We start from the raw sequence: 17427 nt of genomic DNA, 5'->3' as shown, positions 1-17427 counted from the left end.
GCTTTATTTTGTATGGAGTTCATCTTCACATGGCTAGAATTCCTTTAATGGTCAACGAGTTCTGGGAGCGGAAGAATGTTTTGATGCACAAAAGGGTTGTAATTACTACACTTACTCTAGTCAGGTTCTAATGTAAATATCATGATGTTGTATTATAATAAACAGCTATAATAATAGCTTGGAACATGCAAAAGGAGTGTTGGTTTCCATTATCCAGTAAAACCCTGGCCAGACCGCTCCCTGATCTACAGTAACTGCTTCCAAAGCCCTCCCTCAGCACAATGCTGGAATTAAAATTGAAAGCTGTTCCTTATTAACTGTCTAGCTGACACTAGTTTAAAAAGGCTGATGTCTCATATTGAACTGTGCAGGATAAATGTTGTGAGATGAGATGTCTAATTTTGAGCCTTGGTAATGGAGCCTCACAAACATTAGTCAGGTTTTAAGGCTCCATCACAGTGGGAATGGGGCCGTCTGAAACTCCATTGACTTCGGTGGGACTGTAAAATCCCACAGGCATAAATTCCACCCATTAGCTTTAATGTTTGTGCCTATGGACACCACAGTGTTGTGTTGCAAAACTGCAGAAGCAGATAGATTTTTGAGCTACAGGAAGTCACACTTTATGGAGGACAGGCAGCAAAGTGGAGAAAAGGCAGATCAGCCATAATTTTATTGACTAGCAGAACAGGCTTGGGGGGCCGAATGGTCTTCTCCTGCTCCAAATCCTTATGCCCTTATATCTGCCAATGCCACAACATTTAAATGGGGCATCAGTGAGAATTGCCTTAAATCTTTTCTACAGACATTTATATCCAAGCTGAATTGTTTCACCTGTGACACAATGATATTTGTATAATCAATCATTCTTTGGAAATGTAAAAGTAATTTTTATAGTTTAAAGTGCATATCCATGGACTCACGCCTTTCAAAGGTGTCATATCTACAATGCAGCATCAAAAACGTTACACTCAAAAATCTTAAATGTCTGCAGGACAAAGATAATTAGCTGTAAACCATTGCTTGTGGACTGAATGGAGCTGTTCCACATAGTTATTACCCAGTCTGAGTTTGGTCTCCTCAGTTAAGAGAAAACCACATCATGAACAGCGAATACAGTATACTACATTGAAAGAAATACAAGTTAATCACTGTTTCACTTGGAAAAAGTGTTTGGGACCTTGGACAGTGAGAAGAGAAGACGTGGAAGGGCGGGTATTGCACCTCCTGTGCTTGCATGGAAATGTGCTGGAGTTAGGTGTTAGGGGTGACTGGGGAGTGGACTAGAGTGTCACAAAGGGAATGGTCCCTTTGGAATGCTGAAAGGGGTGATGAGAGGAAGATGTGCTTGATAGTGACATCATGCTGGAGTTGGCAGAAATAGCAGAGGATGATTCAGTGAATATGGAGGCTGGTGGGGTGGAAAGTTAGGACAAGGGGAACCCCATCATGGCACTGTGATGGAGAGGAACAGTTGAAAACAGAAGTGAGTGACCTTAGACACAGTAGAGGGCCCTGTCAACGACAGTGGGTGGGGATCCTCGGTTGACAAATAAGGAAGTCATGACTGAAGCACTGGTGTAGATGATGGCATCGTCAGAATAGATACAACGGAGACAGAGAAACTGGGAGAACGGAACAGGGTCCTTTAAAAAAGCAAGATGTGAGAAATGTGAAGGTTCCTGTGGGAGTCCGTGGTTTTGTAATGAATATTAGTTGATAAATTTTTACTCTTCTAATGCTTCTAATCATTGGTGAAAACATCACCTTCCATGGGCGGAGTTTTATACCGGTGGCATTTTATGATGGGGTTGTAAAATCCCAGCCTTAACATATCACCTGCTACTTTCCGCTGGTGCCTCTCACCTGCTTTATTATTGGTAATTCACCAAGTGGTTACTATCATTTTTAAATGGAACTACAACTTTAACTAAATTAAAGCCAATATATGATAGGAGTTTTAACACGTTATAGATCTTTATAATTATACTGACTTTATTTTGGAACAAGTCTTTATAGTTTTGAAGTGACAGTCCATCAAATGCTTGACATTCTTTTGCTGAAATAATTATTGCAGAATTGGTTGCTGGGGTCACTTTTACTCAAGTGTCATGAAGCTATTAATGTATATTATTGGAAATTATTTTTATTTTAAGTAGACGTTTAGTTTGTTGGTTTCCTTAATTGGATTAAAGCCAGCTAGTCTGGGTGTTTTGATGTGCACTAGCTTTGAGATGTAAGAGATGTAGAGTGCATTTGCACTTTTTTGAATAGAGCATTCAGGGGGGTGAAATCTGGCACCTAGCTAGCAGAGACCAAGCAATATTTATGTTACTAATACAATTGGTATTATGGAAGGGGTTTTATTGTTAGAAGAGGTGGAGTCCAGAGAGGCTAGTGATAAGGATTTATATTCAATGAGATGTGCTGGATATAACCAATAGCAGTTTTATGTGTGCGGGGCAGAGGCAATGCTGTAAGCCTACAAATGTCTCCACAGGAACCAAACTGAAAGGAATCTCATTTTCAATTTGTAAGGTGAAAATGCTTGGCCTGGTGTCTGATAAAAATCTATGGGTTGCTGTTGCCTCAATGGAGATTAGTTTGGGAATTTAAAAGTTATCATAGTAGTAATTTGTAGCCATGTGTATGTGGTTAATGTGTTGTAGCTAAATAAAATGTTTCAGTTAGTTTAATATAAAAACCTCTCCAGAACTGGTAGTCTGATTCCTAGATTTAGAGCTGCATCTCAAACATATAAAACTAAAATATAGGTTATGACAGTTATTTAAAGTTTCCCACTGGGATTTTTAAATAACTCACCTTTACCAACTGCTGGGTCATAACATCGAGTCAACAGTAGAAATATCGACATTTGTCAGTGTCATGCTCCATTTGAATCTTGCTTTATACTTCACTCAGGGAACTCTGCACAGAAACCTTAGATTGTGAACTTAAAGCAGATCATCACAATCATAGTTGTCCGGTCAACAAATCCATTAGAAATCGAATGCTCCATGGATCCACCACCCGTCCTTTCCATTATACACCATCCCATCTTATCCAACGGATTATGGTGTTTCTTTAATAATAGAACATGAGGTTACCTCTCTTGTGAAGAAAACAATACAGGTATATATAACGCAAACAAAAACAGAAAATGCTGGAAAAACTCAGCAGGTCTAGCAGCATCTGTGGAGAGAGAAACAGAGTTCACGTTTTGAGTGGGTATGAAGAAGGGTCATACAGACTTGAAATATTAACTCGGTTTCTCTCTCCACACTTGCTTCTGGACCTGCTGAGTTTTTCCCAGTATTTTCTGTTTTGTTTCAGTTTTCCAGCGTCCACAGTATTTTGCCTTTATTTACAGGTACGTATAGTTCCAACTGCTTAAAGCAGGTGCGCTGGTGTTAATGAGATTAGCCCACTGTAAGTGCTTGATTTCTTTATTGTCTTTTAGAGACAGTGGAAGAGAATGAGAACAGGAAGTGTCCGAGGCTGGAACTGAAGCCATTGTTGTTGCCATAGGGGGTGAGATTCCCTCCAAAGTGAACTTATGCTGGCTATGTTCCTGTGCACCTCCAGCATCGAGCAAAACCACCACCTGCCCCACCCACTCCTACACTTGCCTTCTGAGGAGTCACCTCAACATCAACCCCAACAACCAACGAATCCATAAAACCTGTGAATCTCAGAAAAAAATAGACACAGGTACAGAATGACCCATTGAGGGATGTAAATACAAAAATGACAACAAGGAGGGAAAAAAAGTATAAGTTTACCCAACATGGCCTTCCCGATTAATGAGTTGTGGGTGATCGCTTTGTAACTGGCTTCAGTGAAAATAATTAGTGCAATTTATTCATAACATGCAACTGTCTGTGCACGGGTTCAATGCTGGTGACTGCCTACATCATCTTTTTGTCTATTACACATAATCAAGATCTCATGTGAAATGTTCCATAGCATTATGACTCTATTCAAAGAACAAGCCCCCGCTGAGCTAATCCATTAGTCAGTCTGTTAAGAAATGTGATCTTACCTTGTTCCGGGTGGAAAACTGAAGACTCCATTTCTGGCAAGCCCAGAAGTTCCAGCACAGCAGGGAACAGTCTGCGCATGCTCTGTTCTAGTTTTGGTTTTTGTCAGTAAAAGGACTTGGCTACCTGTATACAGGTTTGGTCTCCTTATTTGAAAAAAGATATAATTGCATTGGAAGCAGTTAGGAGAAGGTTCACTTGACTCTTCCCTGGGATGAAGGGTTTATGTTATGAAGAAAGGTTGGACAGGTTGGGCCTATATCCATTGGAGTTTAGAAGAATGAGAGGCGATCTTGTTGAAACATAAAAGATCCTAAGGGGACTTGACAGGGTGGATACCGGGAGGATGTTTTCACTTGTGGGAGCGGTTAGAACCAGTGAACGTAGTTTAAGAGTGAGAGGTCTACCATTTAAGATGGATATGAGGAGAATTATTTTCTCTCAAAGGGTAGTTAGTCTGTGGAATTCTCTTCCCCAGAAAGCAGTGGAAGCTGGGTAATTGAATTTATTCAAGGCAGAGTTAGACAGAATCTTGGTAAAAAAAGGGAGTTGAAGGCTGTGGGGGGTGGACAGCAGTCTGTAGTTGGGACCATGGCCTGATCAGCCATAATCTTGTTGAGTGGTGGAGCAGGCTCGAGGGGCTGAGTGACCGACTCCTGCTCCTAAGTCCTATGTTCCTATGACATCGGGAGTGCACCCACATGGCACAAAAACAATGATCATGGGACCCAGTTTTAGGTGCCTTAACAAAGAAAGTCCCAGGAGAGAGGGAGCAAACCCAAGGGGAGAGCCCAAAGAGACAGGGCCACTGGGAGGCAATGACCAGTAGGAACCATTGGAGAGAGAATCCACGGCACTGGGTGCCCCGGGAGATTGAAGAGACTCTAGGCAGCAAAAGTACTGCTGTTGGCAGGTTCCAGGTAGTGTGAGCTCAGGAGAAGCCCTGAAGAGCTGAAAAGGCCGGTGTAAGGCCTGTGATTCCACTCCATGGGTTGATGGGGCAAAGATAACACTTTGGAGCAGTGGTGCTTTGCTTAGTGTGGATGAAGAGCTGGAGTTGTTCCGTTAGCCAGTGCTGGAGTGCAGCCTTGGGTAGCCAGTGGAACTTAATGTTAGGAGAAAGGAATTAAACCATCATGAGGTGGGCAGTTGTTGTGCAGTCCGAGCCTGGGTGACTTTTGGAGGGAATTCAGAGGATAGATTTTTGAAAGACTTGAAGACTTGAAATCCCTCATGAGGGAGACAGAGTTTTAATGAGATTATGTAATTCACAGTGTCTGGGTGGACTGCTGAGAAGCCCATGGAATCTGAGTTGGTTGCATTTGCCCTTTATTGTGTAGTGTAGTGTGTTCGACCACAGTTTGCCTCTTAATTCACATGTATCCCTTGTTGATTCTGAATGTTAGGGTATAAGATAGACTTGTTAATGTATTAGCTCATTAGGGTCTGTTCAGACAGGATGAAGTGAAGTGAAGTCAGCCAACTCAGGAATGCAGGGTATGGGCTCATTATCTACACCGTTAATCTCACATCAACAAAACATTGCTGACACCATGAATGAGGGCATGAATCCTGGAATTAGGTCCTGCACACCATTTTTGCAGGCTCAACTCTGCGAAAATCCAGCCCTTTCTGTTCACAGCTTAATTTCATACCTATCTTTGTATTATCAACAAATCTGGCTATAATACAGCCCCACCCCTTCATCCAAATCATTAATATAAATTGCAAAAAGTTAGGCTCCAGCAATGAGCCCTGCAGCACTCCTCTCGTTACAGTTTGCCAGGTTGAAAATGACCCATTTATCCTGATTCAGTTTCCTGTTAGTTAGCCAACCCTCTATCCATGCCACTATATTACCCCAACACCATGAGCTCTTATCTTGTGCAGTGACCTTTTATGTGACACTTTATCAAAAGTCCTTGGAAATGCGAATGCACTGCATCTACCAGTTCCCTTCATCCATCCAATTCCCTTTCACAAAAGCATGCTGACTTTACCTGATTACATTATGATTTTCTAAATGGCCAGCTATCACCTCCTTAATAATAGATTCTAGCATTTTCCCAATGACAGATTTAGACTAATTGACCTATTGTTTCTTTCTTACTGTTTCCTGCCTTTCTTGAATAGAGCTGTTATATTATCCAATCCACTTGGTCTTTTCTAGAATCTATGGAATTTTGGAAGATCACAGCCAATGCATCCACTATCTCTGCGAACATTTCCTTTAAATCCTAGGATGCAGGCCACCAGATCCTGGTTTTTAGTCGCTTTAGTTTACCTAGTGCTCTTTCTCTAGTGACTGATTGCTTTAAGTTCCTCCCTCCCTTTTGACCTTTGATTCTCTACAATCCTTAGGATTTTTTTGTGTCTTTCACAATGAAGACAGATACACAATATTGCTCTTGAAGTTGGCAAGGGGCATGCTAATAAACCCTGTCTGCTAAAACTCTTTGAACTTCCTCCTGTGTCCCATCCAGGAGTTCAAATTGAGCCCCCTGGGTTTCAGTAAGAGAACATTTACTTGTTGGAATTTAGCCAGCAAGTGATTAAGCTAGGAATTCGCTGCTAGAGATTTGACAGGAGTCCTTGACCATGTTATCAGATGTGGACTGACGGGATAGCCCAATGAGTTGGTATGAAGTCATGTGGACCCTAGAGGATCAAGTGAACATGGGAAATTATGTCGAACCTGGAAAACAAATTCTAAACAATGATGTTTGGCAGGTGTGAGAGTTGGAGTTCCAATGCAATTGTGTTGAAATGCCAGCCAAACTTAGAGGGGCCCATAGGAATATAGTCTGCAGATTCCTTGATTGCTGCTGTGAAAGATGGAAATTCCTTTATACAGAAACGAGATCATTACCCAGGATATTCAGCTAACCATCTCCAGGAAGGTCACTGAGGAACAGGAACATGTCTATGAGAGGATATTGATATGGCTTATCTGTGAAAGCTTTTTAACAAATTGAGCTACAAAGTGTTTTGGAACAGGAAAAATAAAAAAATTGAAAAATATTTCTGTTGCTTCCCTCAAATAGCTAATTAAAAACATGCACAAACTACTCCCTCAAACAAATGCATTGTTTTCATTTTTCTCATAATCATTAAAATATTTCCATCTTCAGCTATTACATTTTGAAGGAATCAGTAAAGGCATCTGCAGCACTTGGCATGTTCTCCTTATTCTGGATGGACAAATGCCAGAGGGATGTTCCACACACTGTGGAGAATTTTCTCCCCATCGGGGAGGGTGGGTGGGGGGGGCCGCTGGGTTGGTGGTTGACCGGGAGTGGGTGTGGGCAGGCGCACAGCTGATCGCCGCCCTCGATTGGCTGCACACCGCCATTTTATGTGGGCGGGTCAATTAAGGCCCTGCCAGCGTGAAACACACCCGGAAGCGCTGAGCGCTCCCTGTGCTGGCGGGGGGAGTAGCCTGACTCGGGGCCTAGGCTCTTTTGCGCATGCGCCTGAGAGAGTGCAGGAATCTCCCTGAGGCACAGAGCTGCATCAGAGAGATTAGTTGGAGTTTCAAAAATTTTAATAAAGGACAAGAAAAATTAGGACATGTCCCCTCATCTGCAAGTGTCACATGAGCTTGGACATGTCTACGAATTTTAATGAAAATCTTTATTTCACTTATAAAACATTTATGAAATCTCATCCCGCCTGTAGATGAGGTTCCAAGAAAAATGCGAAGGTCGCCTGGGCACTTCGCCTGCTCCACAACCTTAGGATTGGACGGGCAGCTGTGTGTAAGTGTTTCATTAGTTTTTAACTGGCCTTAATAGGCCTTTGACAGTTTGCTGAACTGAAAATTGGAATGATGCGTGGTGGCGCTGGGATACACACCCGACATTACTGCACATCATTCCACGCGCCAGCGAGTGGGCCCTGACCCTGCTCACCAAGCCGAAAAACTGAGTTCGACATCCTTCTTTGAGTAGATCAGTGCTTGTACCTCTCTGCTGGTTATGGCATGGTTACCAAGTGTCAAAGTTTGGATGCCACTGCCACATAGGGAGAGACAAAATATGTCTTTCAGGTAGACAACAAACCAAGGCCGTCTCAGATCGATGCAAGAGGTCCCATGGCACTATTTTGAAGAGAAATATTGGAGTTCTCCCTGGTGTCCTGGCCAATATTTATTCTTCAATCGCCATGACTAGATTAGATTATCTGCTCATTATTACATCCCTGTTTGTGCTTGCCTGAGTATGCAAATTGACTAACACATTTTCCAAAATTATAGTAGCAACTGCAATTTAAAAAAAATAACTTTATTGCATTTTCAAATTGTGAGAGGTGCTATACAAATGCAAGTTATTATTGTTGGCGTCTTATACGAAGTGTGTCCTAGCGTAATTTGTGCAGAGCGAGAGAAGGTGAAGTGGACCATATCTCCCCACTCTACAGAGATACTTGTACTGACCTCTTCACACCTCAGGAGTAAATTCCCTTCCTCTGAGCCATTGAAGAAAGATCTCAAGTTAAAACCTTGCTTAGGCTAAGTTACCTTGGCACAGCCACGCCAGGGCAACCTTGGGTTAAGGGAGAGGAAAATCAAACCATGTGCTTGTTCCTGATTAACTCTCAGTACCCTCTGGTTGAAAGAAACTCATGTGGATCTTGGCTTATGGCAGGAGTGGTTCCTTGATCATGTTCTCTGCAGTTAGTTAGTCTGCCCATTGTTCAGGTTTGTTCATGAATATTGGCCACTTGACTGGAACCTTTGGATGTGGGGGTGTGGGGGGTGGAGTGTCAATGCGTCAATGAATGGAAAGAAGATTGGACAGAAAAATATCGAGCATTGATGAGGATCTAAATAAAAGGAATATCTGTTTGTTTGACCAATTCAAGTTTTCAATGTATGAAAAAATCCTTAAGCAGCCTTTTGAAAAAATGTAATGATGAACAACACTCAGTGCTCTGTAATAGATGCTACAATTATCCTTGTTACCAATCAGCTGGCGATAGATAAATTCACCATGTGGCTTCAGGTTCTCCTGTATCCTTGGGAGATGTCATTGCCTTCATGTATTAAAATGTATATTCTTTTTTACACAGCAGTCTTCAAACTGCAGGAATGTCACCATCACAATGTATTTCTGAGAAGCTGTTTGCTGAATTATTAGACAGTGAGTATAAGTGTCTGTCCTCATTGGCATTGGGCGTCATGAGGGGACCATGTGCAGACAATATGGCAGGAAAGCCAAAAAGTGGCTTCATGTCATTGTGAAGCCAATTTGCGATCATCTGCTCCACCCATCAATGGCAGACTGCTCTCTCTTGCACATCAGGAACATCATTTTAATACATCTGCATATCATTAGAAGCCCTGCCCACCAGAATCATTCCCCCACGTCAAATTTACTGCACACATCGGTGGGAAAACACGCTGGCCTAGAACACGTCTCGACAAGTGCGACATGAAGAAGTTGGGAGCTACCGTTAGGGCCTTGCTCAGATTGCAGACATCCGAGGAGCAGAAGATGCTGGAGCCTGAAAGCTACCGGACCCTGGAAGATCGTGCATCACATGCTGGGTGGATCCTCATGGACATGGCTCTGCCGTGAAGCAACTCATGGAAGGTCACTGTTGAGGGCCTGCTTTGGGACATCAGTGTCTTGGCCGTGGGCTGCAATGGATGATCGACAAGGGGGTGGAGAGGAAGATCCAGCTGTGAGTGTGGGAGGAAGATCGAGATTTAACTGGGAGAGGAAGGTGTACCAGGGTCAGGTGGGGATTGGGGGTGAGGTTGGGAATGGTGTGGGGGAGTACGGGGGGAGACGCGTGTAACAGGGGAGAATGCAGCAAGTGAGGAGATAGGTGTAAGGGGCAGGAGGGTGTATGGGAAGGAATTCGGGAGGAAGGAGCTCAGAGGTGGAAGGAGCTTGGAGGGGGAAGGAGTCCAGGAGAGGAAGGAGTAAGGCACAGGAAGGAGTAAGCAGAGAGGAAGAAGTAAGGGGAGGGGGATGTCCAGGTGAATATGCAAGGGGTGGGGGCTGTAAAGTCAATGACTGCCTCCTGGGGAGTGAACTCAGGGTGGGCGAGGTAGGAGGGGATGGTTAGTATGTGAGGGGTCAGAGAGAGCTAGAAGGGTGGGAGGGTGAGGGTGTGACGGTAGCGGTAGAAGGGTCGCCAAGGGCGGTTGGTGAGGTCTTGGAGGTAGACACGGACCCTCGGGGTAGGAGGAGGAGTTTAGGGAGGTCAATCTGGATGGGGGTGGGATCCTCGGGAGGATAGGGAATGTGCTTTCACCTGGACATCCCAGAAAGAAAAGGTTCTGGGTGGAAGGGGATGCCGGGTGGGTCAACAGTGATGGAGGAAAGTACATGAGAGACTGTGGGGGTGGGGGGGGGTGGGGGGGTGGTGGGGTAGATGAACACATGCTTCACAATAACCATCTTGTAAAATGGAAAGTGAGTGGAGCCTCGTGTTGGACAGACTCAGGTGCTGCATGGGAGTGTGATCAGTGGGTGGTGGAGATACAGGTCAGCTCAGATGGACAATCGATAGTGACCCTCAGCAGGCAAGATTGAAAGTACTCGGGACATTGGGATGAATATGATGGAAGAAGGATCTGCATGCGTGGGAGAGACTTGTACAAGGCTCTGAAAGGCCCTGCCACACATACACAATTCTCCCTCTGGAATCACTCATGGGCTGGCTGCGTACAGTTGAACTGCTAGTGGGGGGGGGAGGGGGTGGAATCAGGGGAGGGCTTGCAGAGCCTGTCAATGAAGCTGAAAGACACCGTTACATATTACTCAGTGAAAATGAATATATTTTCCAATTATTAAGTGACAAAAAATGTGTTCCCTGTGCAACCACTTGTGGTCAGAATTTCTATACTTTTCTAGACCGAAAACTTCTTCTAGGTGCTGCCCTGACATCCGCAGCAGGGGTGGAGACAGCCTGTGCTGTGTTGGCCCTGTTGCCTCTTTTGATTTCAGCGTGGGTCCTCTGGAGTACCGAGGCCTTGAAGGCCCTGACTTGCTTTGGCTGTCCTCCTGTGGGCCAGTTGCTCCCTCTGCAATGACAGAGGACGAGGTTGAGGGGGTCACAGGTAAAGGGGTCTCAGAGGGAATGCACAGCCTCTGAGATTCCTGAGTGGATGACCCAGGGGAGTCCAGCTGCTGCTCCTCCTCCCATCAGGTGTCCAAGGACCCTGGCCTGACTCCTTGAGGGGAAGGAGCACCTCGAGGGACCTTGAGGTGCCCTGTTTCCCTCTTGCTTTGCCACTGTAGGAACTCAATCATAGCTCCCATGATGGAGTGCAGGTCTGCACACATCTCCATGTTCTGCTGGACCAGGGTCACCATGGCGGCAGCCATCTTTCCCATGGAGATCTCCATGCGCACACATGTGGGCATCACTTGAGAACAGGCAGACGCACTCCTGTGTGCCAGTCTGTTGTGAGGTTCCAACAGCTCTGCATGATGTTCCCACGCCTTCTGCTGCCTCTCCACGATGAGTTGGAAGGCCAAATCCAGAGGCTTGTCAAACCTCACAGAAGCCTCTTCCCCCGCAGTCCTCCGAGTGCCGGGGAGCTGGGCTGAACCTGCCCCCTCCTGCTGCAGACACGTGTCTACGCGGTGACCACCAGATTGTGAACCTGAGCCTGCTCTAGATCTAGGTCCCCCCGAGGTGTGTGTCTCTGCGCTGGTGGAGGGTGTGGGTAAGCGCTGTGATGGGTCTTCCAGGCTGCTTATTTCCAGCTCTTCAATGGAGGAGGTGTCCACTTGGCTGGAGGTGAGGACCTGGATGGAGCTGATGGACTGGATGGAGCTGATGGACTGGATGGAGCTGGGGGACTGGATGGAGCTGGGGGACTGGATGGAGGTGACGGACTGGATGGAGCTGGGGGACTGGATGGAGCTGGGGGACTGGATGGAGCTGGGGGACTGGATGGAGGTGACGGACTGGATGGAGGTGACGGACTGGATGGAGGTGACGGACTGGATGGAGGTGACGGACTGGATGGAGGTGACGGACTGGATGGAGGTGACGGACTGGATGGAGGTGACGGACTGGATGGAGCTGGGGGACTGGATGGAGGTGACGGACTGGATGGAGGTGACGGACTGGATGGAGCTGGGGGACTGGATGGAGCTGACGGACTGGATGGAGGTGACGGACTGGATGGAGGTGACGGACTGGATGGAGGTGACGGACTGGATGGAGCTGGGGGACTGGATGGAGGTGACGGACTGGATGGAGGTGACGGACTGGATGGAGGTGAGGGACTGGATGGAGCTGGGGGACTGGATGGAGGTGACGGACTGGATGGAGGTGACGGACTGGATGGAGGTGACGGACTGGATGGAGCTGGGGGACTGGATGGAGGTGACGGACTGGATGGAGGTGACGGACTGGATGGAGGTGACGGACTGGATGGAGCTGGGGGACTGGATGGAGCTGGGGGACTGGATGGAGCTGGGGGACTGGATGGAGGTGACGGACTGGATGGAGGTGACGGACTGGATGGAGGTGACGGACTGGATGGAGCTGGGGGACTGGGTGGAGCTGGGGGACTGGATGGAGGTGACGGACTGGATGGAGGTGACGGACTGGATGGAGGTGACGGACTGGATGGAGCTGGGGGACTGGATGGAGCTGGGGGACTGGATGGAGGTGACGGACTGGATGGAGCTGGGGGACTGGATGGAGGTGACGGACTGGATGGAGCTGGGGGACTGGATGGAGCTGGGGGACTGGATGGAGGTGACGGACTGGATGGAGGTGACGGACTGGATGGAGCTGGGGGACTGGATGGAGCTGGGGGACTGGATGGAGCTGGGGGACTAGATGGAGGTGACGGACTGGATGGAGGTGACGGACTGGATGGAGCTGGGGGACTGGATGGAGGTGACGGACTGGATGGAGGTGACGGACTGGATGGAGGTGACGGACTGGATGGAGGTGACGGACTGGATGGAGCTGGGGGACTGGATGGAGGTGACGGACTGGATGGAGCTGGGGGACTGGATGGAGGTGACGGACTGGATGGAGGTGACGGACTGGATGGAGGTGACGGACTGGATGGAGCTGGGGGACTGGATGGAGGTGACGGACTGGATGGAGCTGGGGGACTGGATGGAGGTGACGGACTGGATGGAGCTGGGGGACTGGATGGAGGTGACGGACTGGATGGAGGTGACGGACTGGATGGAGGTGACGGACTGGATGGAGGTGACGGACTGGATGGAGCTGGGGGACTGGATGGAGCTGACGGGACTGGATGGAGGTGACGGACTGGATGGAGGTGACGGACTGGATGGAGGTGACGGACTGGATGGAGCTGGGGGACTGGATGGAGGTGACGGACTGGATGGAGGTGACGGACTGGATGGAGGTGACGGACTGGATGGAGCTGGGGGACTGGATGGAGGTGACGGACTGGATGGAGCTGGGGGACTGGATGGAGCTGGGGGACTGGATGGAGCTGGGGGACTGGATGGAGCTGGGGGACTGGATGGAGCTGGGGGACTGGATGGAGCTGGGGGACTGGATGGAGCTGGGGGACTGGATGGAGCTGGGGGACTGGATGGAGGTGACGGACTGGATGGAGCTGGGGGACTGGATGGAGGTGACGGACTGGATGGAGGTGACGGACTGGATGGAGGTGACGGACTGGATGGAGGTGACGGACTGGATGGAGGTGACGGACTGGATGGAGCTGGGGGACTGGATGGAGCTGGGGGACTGGATGGAGCTGGGGACTGGATGGAGGAGACGGACTGGATGGAGGCTGACGGACTGGATGGAGCTGGGGACTGGATGGAGGTCGGGACTGGATGGAGCTGGGGGACTGGATGGAGGTGGCGGGACTGGATGGAGGTGACGGACTGGATGGAGGTGACGGACTGGATGGAGGTGACGGACTGGATGGAGGGGACGGACTGGATGGAGCTGGACGGACTGGATGGAGGTGACGGACTGGATGGAGCTGGTGACGGGATGGAGGCTGGGGGACTGGATGGAGGTGACGGACTGGATGGAGGCTGACGGACTGGATGGAGTGGGGGACTGGATGGAGCTGGGGGACTGGATGGAGCTGACGGACTGGATGGAGCTGGGGGACTGGATGGAGGTGACGGACTGGATGGAGGTGACGGACTGGATGGAGGTGACGGACAGGATGGAGCTGGGGGACTGGATGGAGGGTGACGGACTGGATGGAGCTGACGGACTGGATGGAGCGTGGGGGACTGGATGGAGGGCTGCGGGGGACTGGATGGAGTGACGGTCTGGATGGAGGCTGAGGACTGGATGGAGGTGAGGACTGGATGGAGTGGGGGGACTGGGATGGAGCTGGGGGACTGGATGGAGGTGACGGACTGGATGAGGTGACGGGACTGATGGAGGCTGGGGGACTGGTGGAGGTGACGGGACTGGATGGAGCGGTGACGGGAATGGAGGGAGCTGGGGGGACTGGATGGAGGTGACGGACTGGATGGAGGTGACGGACTGGATGGAGCTGGGGGGACTGGATGGAGGCTGGGGGACTGGATGGAGGTGACGGACTGGATGGCGGTGACGGACTGATGGAGCTGGGGGACTGGATGGAGGCTGGGGGACTGGATGGAGGTGACGGACTGGATGGAGTGACGGACTGGATGGGCGGGGACGGACTGGATGGAGCGTGACGGACTGGATCGAGGGGGACAGGCTGGATGATGGGGGACAGGACTGGAGGGGACGGAACTGGATGGAGGTGGACGGACTGGATGGGAGGTGACGGACTGGATGGAGCTGGGGGACTGGATGGAGCTGGGGGACTGGATGGAGGTGACGGACTGGATGGAGGGTGACGGACTGATGAGGTGACGGGACTGGGATGGAGCTGGGGACTGGATGGAGCTGGGGGACGTGGATGGAGGTGACGGACTGGATGAGGTGACGGGACTGGATGGAGCTGGGGGACTGGATGGAGGTGACGGACTGGATGGAGCTGGGGGACTGGATGGAGGTGACGGACTGGATGGAGCTGGGGGACTGGATGGAGGTGACGGACTGGATGGAGGTGACGGACTGGATGGAGCTGGGGGACTGGATGGAGCTGGGGGACTGGATGGAGGTGACGGACTGGATGGAGCTGGGGGACTGGATGGAGGTGACGGACTGGATGGAGCTGGGGGACTGGATGGAGGTGACGGACTGGATGGAGCTGGGGGACTGGATGGAGCTGGGGGACTGGATGGAGGTGACGGACTGGATGGAGCTGGGGGACTGGATGGAGCTGGGGGACTGGATGGAGCTGGGGGACTGGATGGAGCTGGGGACTGGATGGAGGTGACGGACTGGATGGAGCGGGACGGACTGGATGGAGGTGACGGACTGGATGGAGGTGACGGACTGGATGAGCTGGGGACTGGATGAGGACTGACTGGATGGAGCTGGGGACTGGATGGAGGTGACGGACTGGATGGAGGTGACGGACTGGATGGAGGTGACGGACTGGATGGAGGTGACGGACTGGATGGAGGTGACGGACTGGATGGAGCTGACGGGACTGGATGGAGGTGACGGACTGGATGGAGGTGACGGGACTGGATGGAGGTGACGGACTGGATGGAGGTGAGGGACTGGATGGAGCTGGGGGACTGGATGGAGGTGACGGACTGGATGGAGGTGACGGACTGGATGGAGCTGGGGGACTGGATGGAGGTGACGGACTGGATGGAGGTGACGGGACTGGATGGAGCTGGGGACTGGATGGAGCTGGGGGACTGGATGGAGGTGACGGACTGGATGGAGGTGACGGACTGGATGGAGGTGACGGACTGGATGGAGGTGACGGGACTGGATGGAGCTGGGGGACTGGATGGAGGTGACGGACTGGATGGAGCTGGGGGACTGGATGGAGGTGACGGACTGGATGGAGGTGACGGACTGGATGGAGGTGACGGACTGGATGGAGGTGACGGACTGGATGGAGGTGACGGACTGGATGGAGTGAGGGGACTGGATGGAGGTGACGGACTGGATGAGTGGGACTGGATGGAGCTGGGGACTGGATGGAGGTGACGGACTGGATGGAGGTGACGGACTGGATGGAGGTGACGGGACTGGATGGAGGTGCGGACTGGATGGAGGTGAGGACTGGATGGAGGTGACGGACTGGATGGAGTGCGGATGGATGGAGGTGACGGACTGGATGGAGGTGAGGACTGGATGGAGTGAGGGACTGGATGGAGGTGACGGACTGGATGGAGGTGAGGACTGGATGGAGGTGACGGACTGGATGGAGTGACGGACTGGATGGAGTGGGGGACTGGATGGAGGTGACGGATGGATGGAGGTGACGGACTGGATGGAGGTGACGGGACTGGATGGAGTGGAGGGACTGGATGGAGCTGGGAGGGACTGGATGGAGGTGACGGACTGGATGGAGTGACGGACTGGATGGAGGTGACGGACTGGATGGAGCTGGGGGACTGGATGGAGGTGACGGACTGGATGGAGGTGAGGACTGGATGGAGGTGAAGGACTGGATGGAGGTGACGGACTGGATGGAGCTGGGGGACTGGATGGAGGTGCGGGACTGGATGGAGCTGACGGGACTGGATGGAGCTGGGGGACTGGATGGAGGTGACGGACTGGATGGAGCTGGGGGACTGGATGGAGCTGGGGACTGGATGGAGCTGGGGACTGGATGGAGGTGACGGACTGGATGGAGGCTGACGGGACTGGATGGAGGTGACGGACTGGATGGAGCTGGGGGACTGGATGGAGGTGACGGACTGGATGGAGGTGACGGACTGGATGGAGGTGACGGACTGGATGGAGGTGACGGACTGGATGGAGGTGACGGACTGGATGGAGCTGGGGGACTGGATGGAGCTGGGGGACTGGATGGAGGTGACGGACTGGATGGAGCTGGGGGACTGGATGGAGGTGACGGGGGACTGGATGGAGCTGGGGGACTGGATGGATGGTGGGACTGGATGGAGGTGACGGGACTGGATGGAGGTGACGGGACTGGATGGAGCTGGACGGACTGGATGGAGGTGACGGACTGGATGGAGCTGACGGACTGGATGGAGGTGACGGACTGGATGGAGGTGACGGACTGGATGGAGGCTGACGGGACTGGATGGAGGTGACGGACTGGATGGAGCTGGGGGACTGGATGGAGCTGACGGACTGGATGGAGCTGGGGGACTGGATGGAGGTGACGGACTGGATGGAGGTGACGGACTGGATGGAGGTGACGGACTGGATGGAGGTGACGGACTGGATGGAGGTGACGGACTGGATGGAGGTGACGGACTGGATGGACGTGGGGACTGGATGGAGCTGGGGACGGACTGGATGGAGCTGGACCTGGATGGACTGGACTGGAGGTGACGGACTGGATGGAGCTGGGGGACTGGAT

The sequence above is a fragment of the Carcharodon carcharias genome, chromosome 13 (assembly GCF_017639515.1).
Source record: "Carcharodon carcharias isolate sCarCar2 chromosome 13, sCarCar2.pri, whole genome shotgun sequence".
Classification (NCBI taxonomy): domain Eukaryota; kingdom Metazoa; phylum Chordata; class Chondrichthyes; order Lamniformes; family Lamnidae; genus Carcharodon; species Carcharodon carcharias.
The sequence above is the reverse complement of the archived record's forward strand: the minus strand, read 5'-3'. Positions refer to the sequence as shown.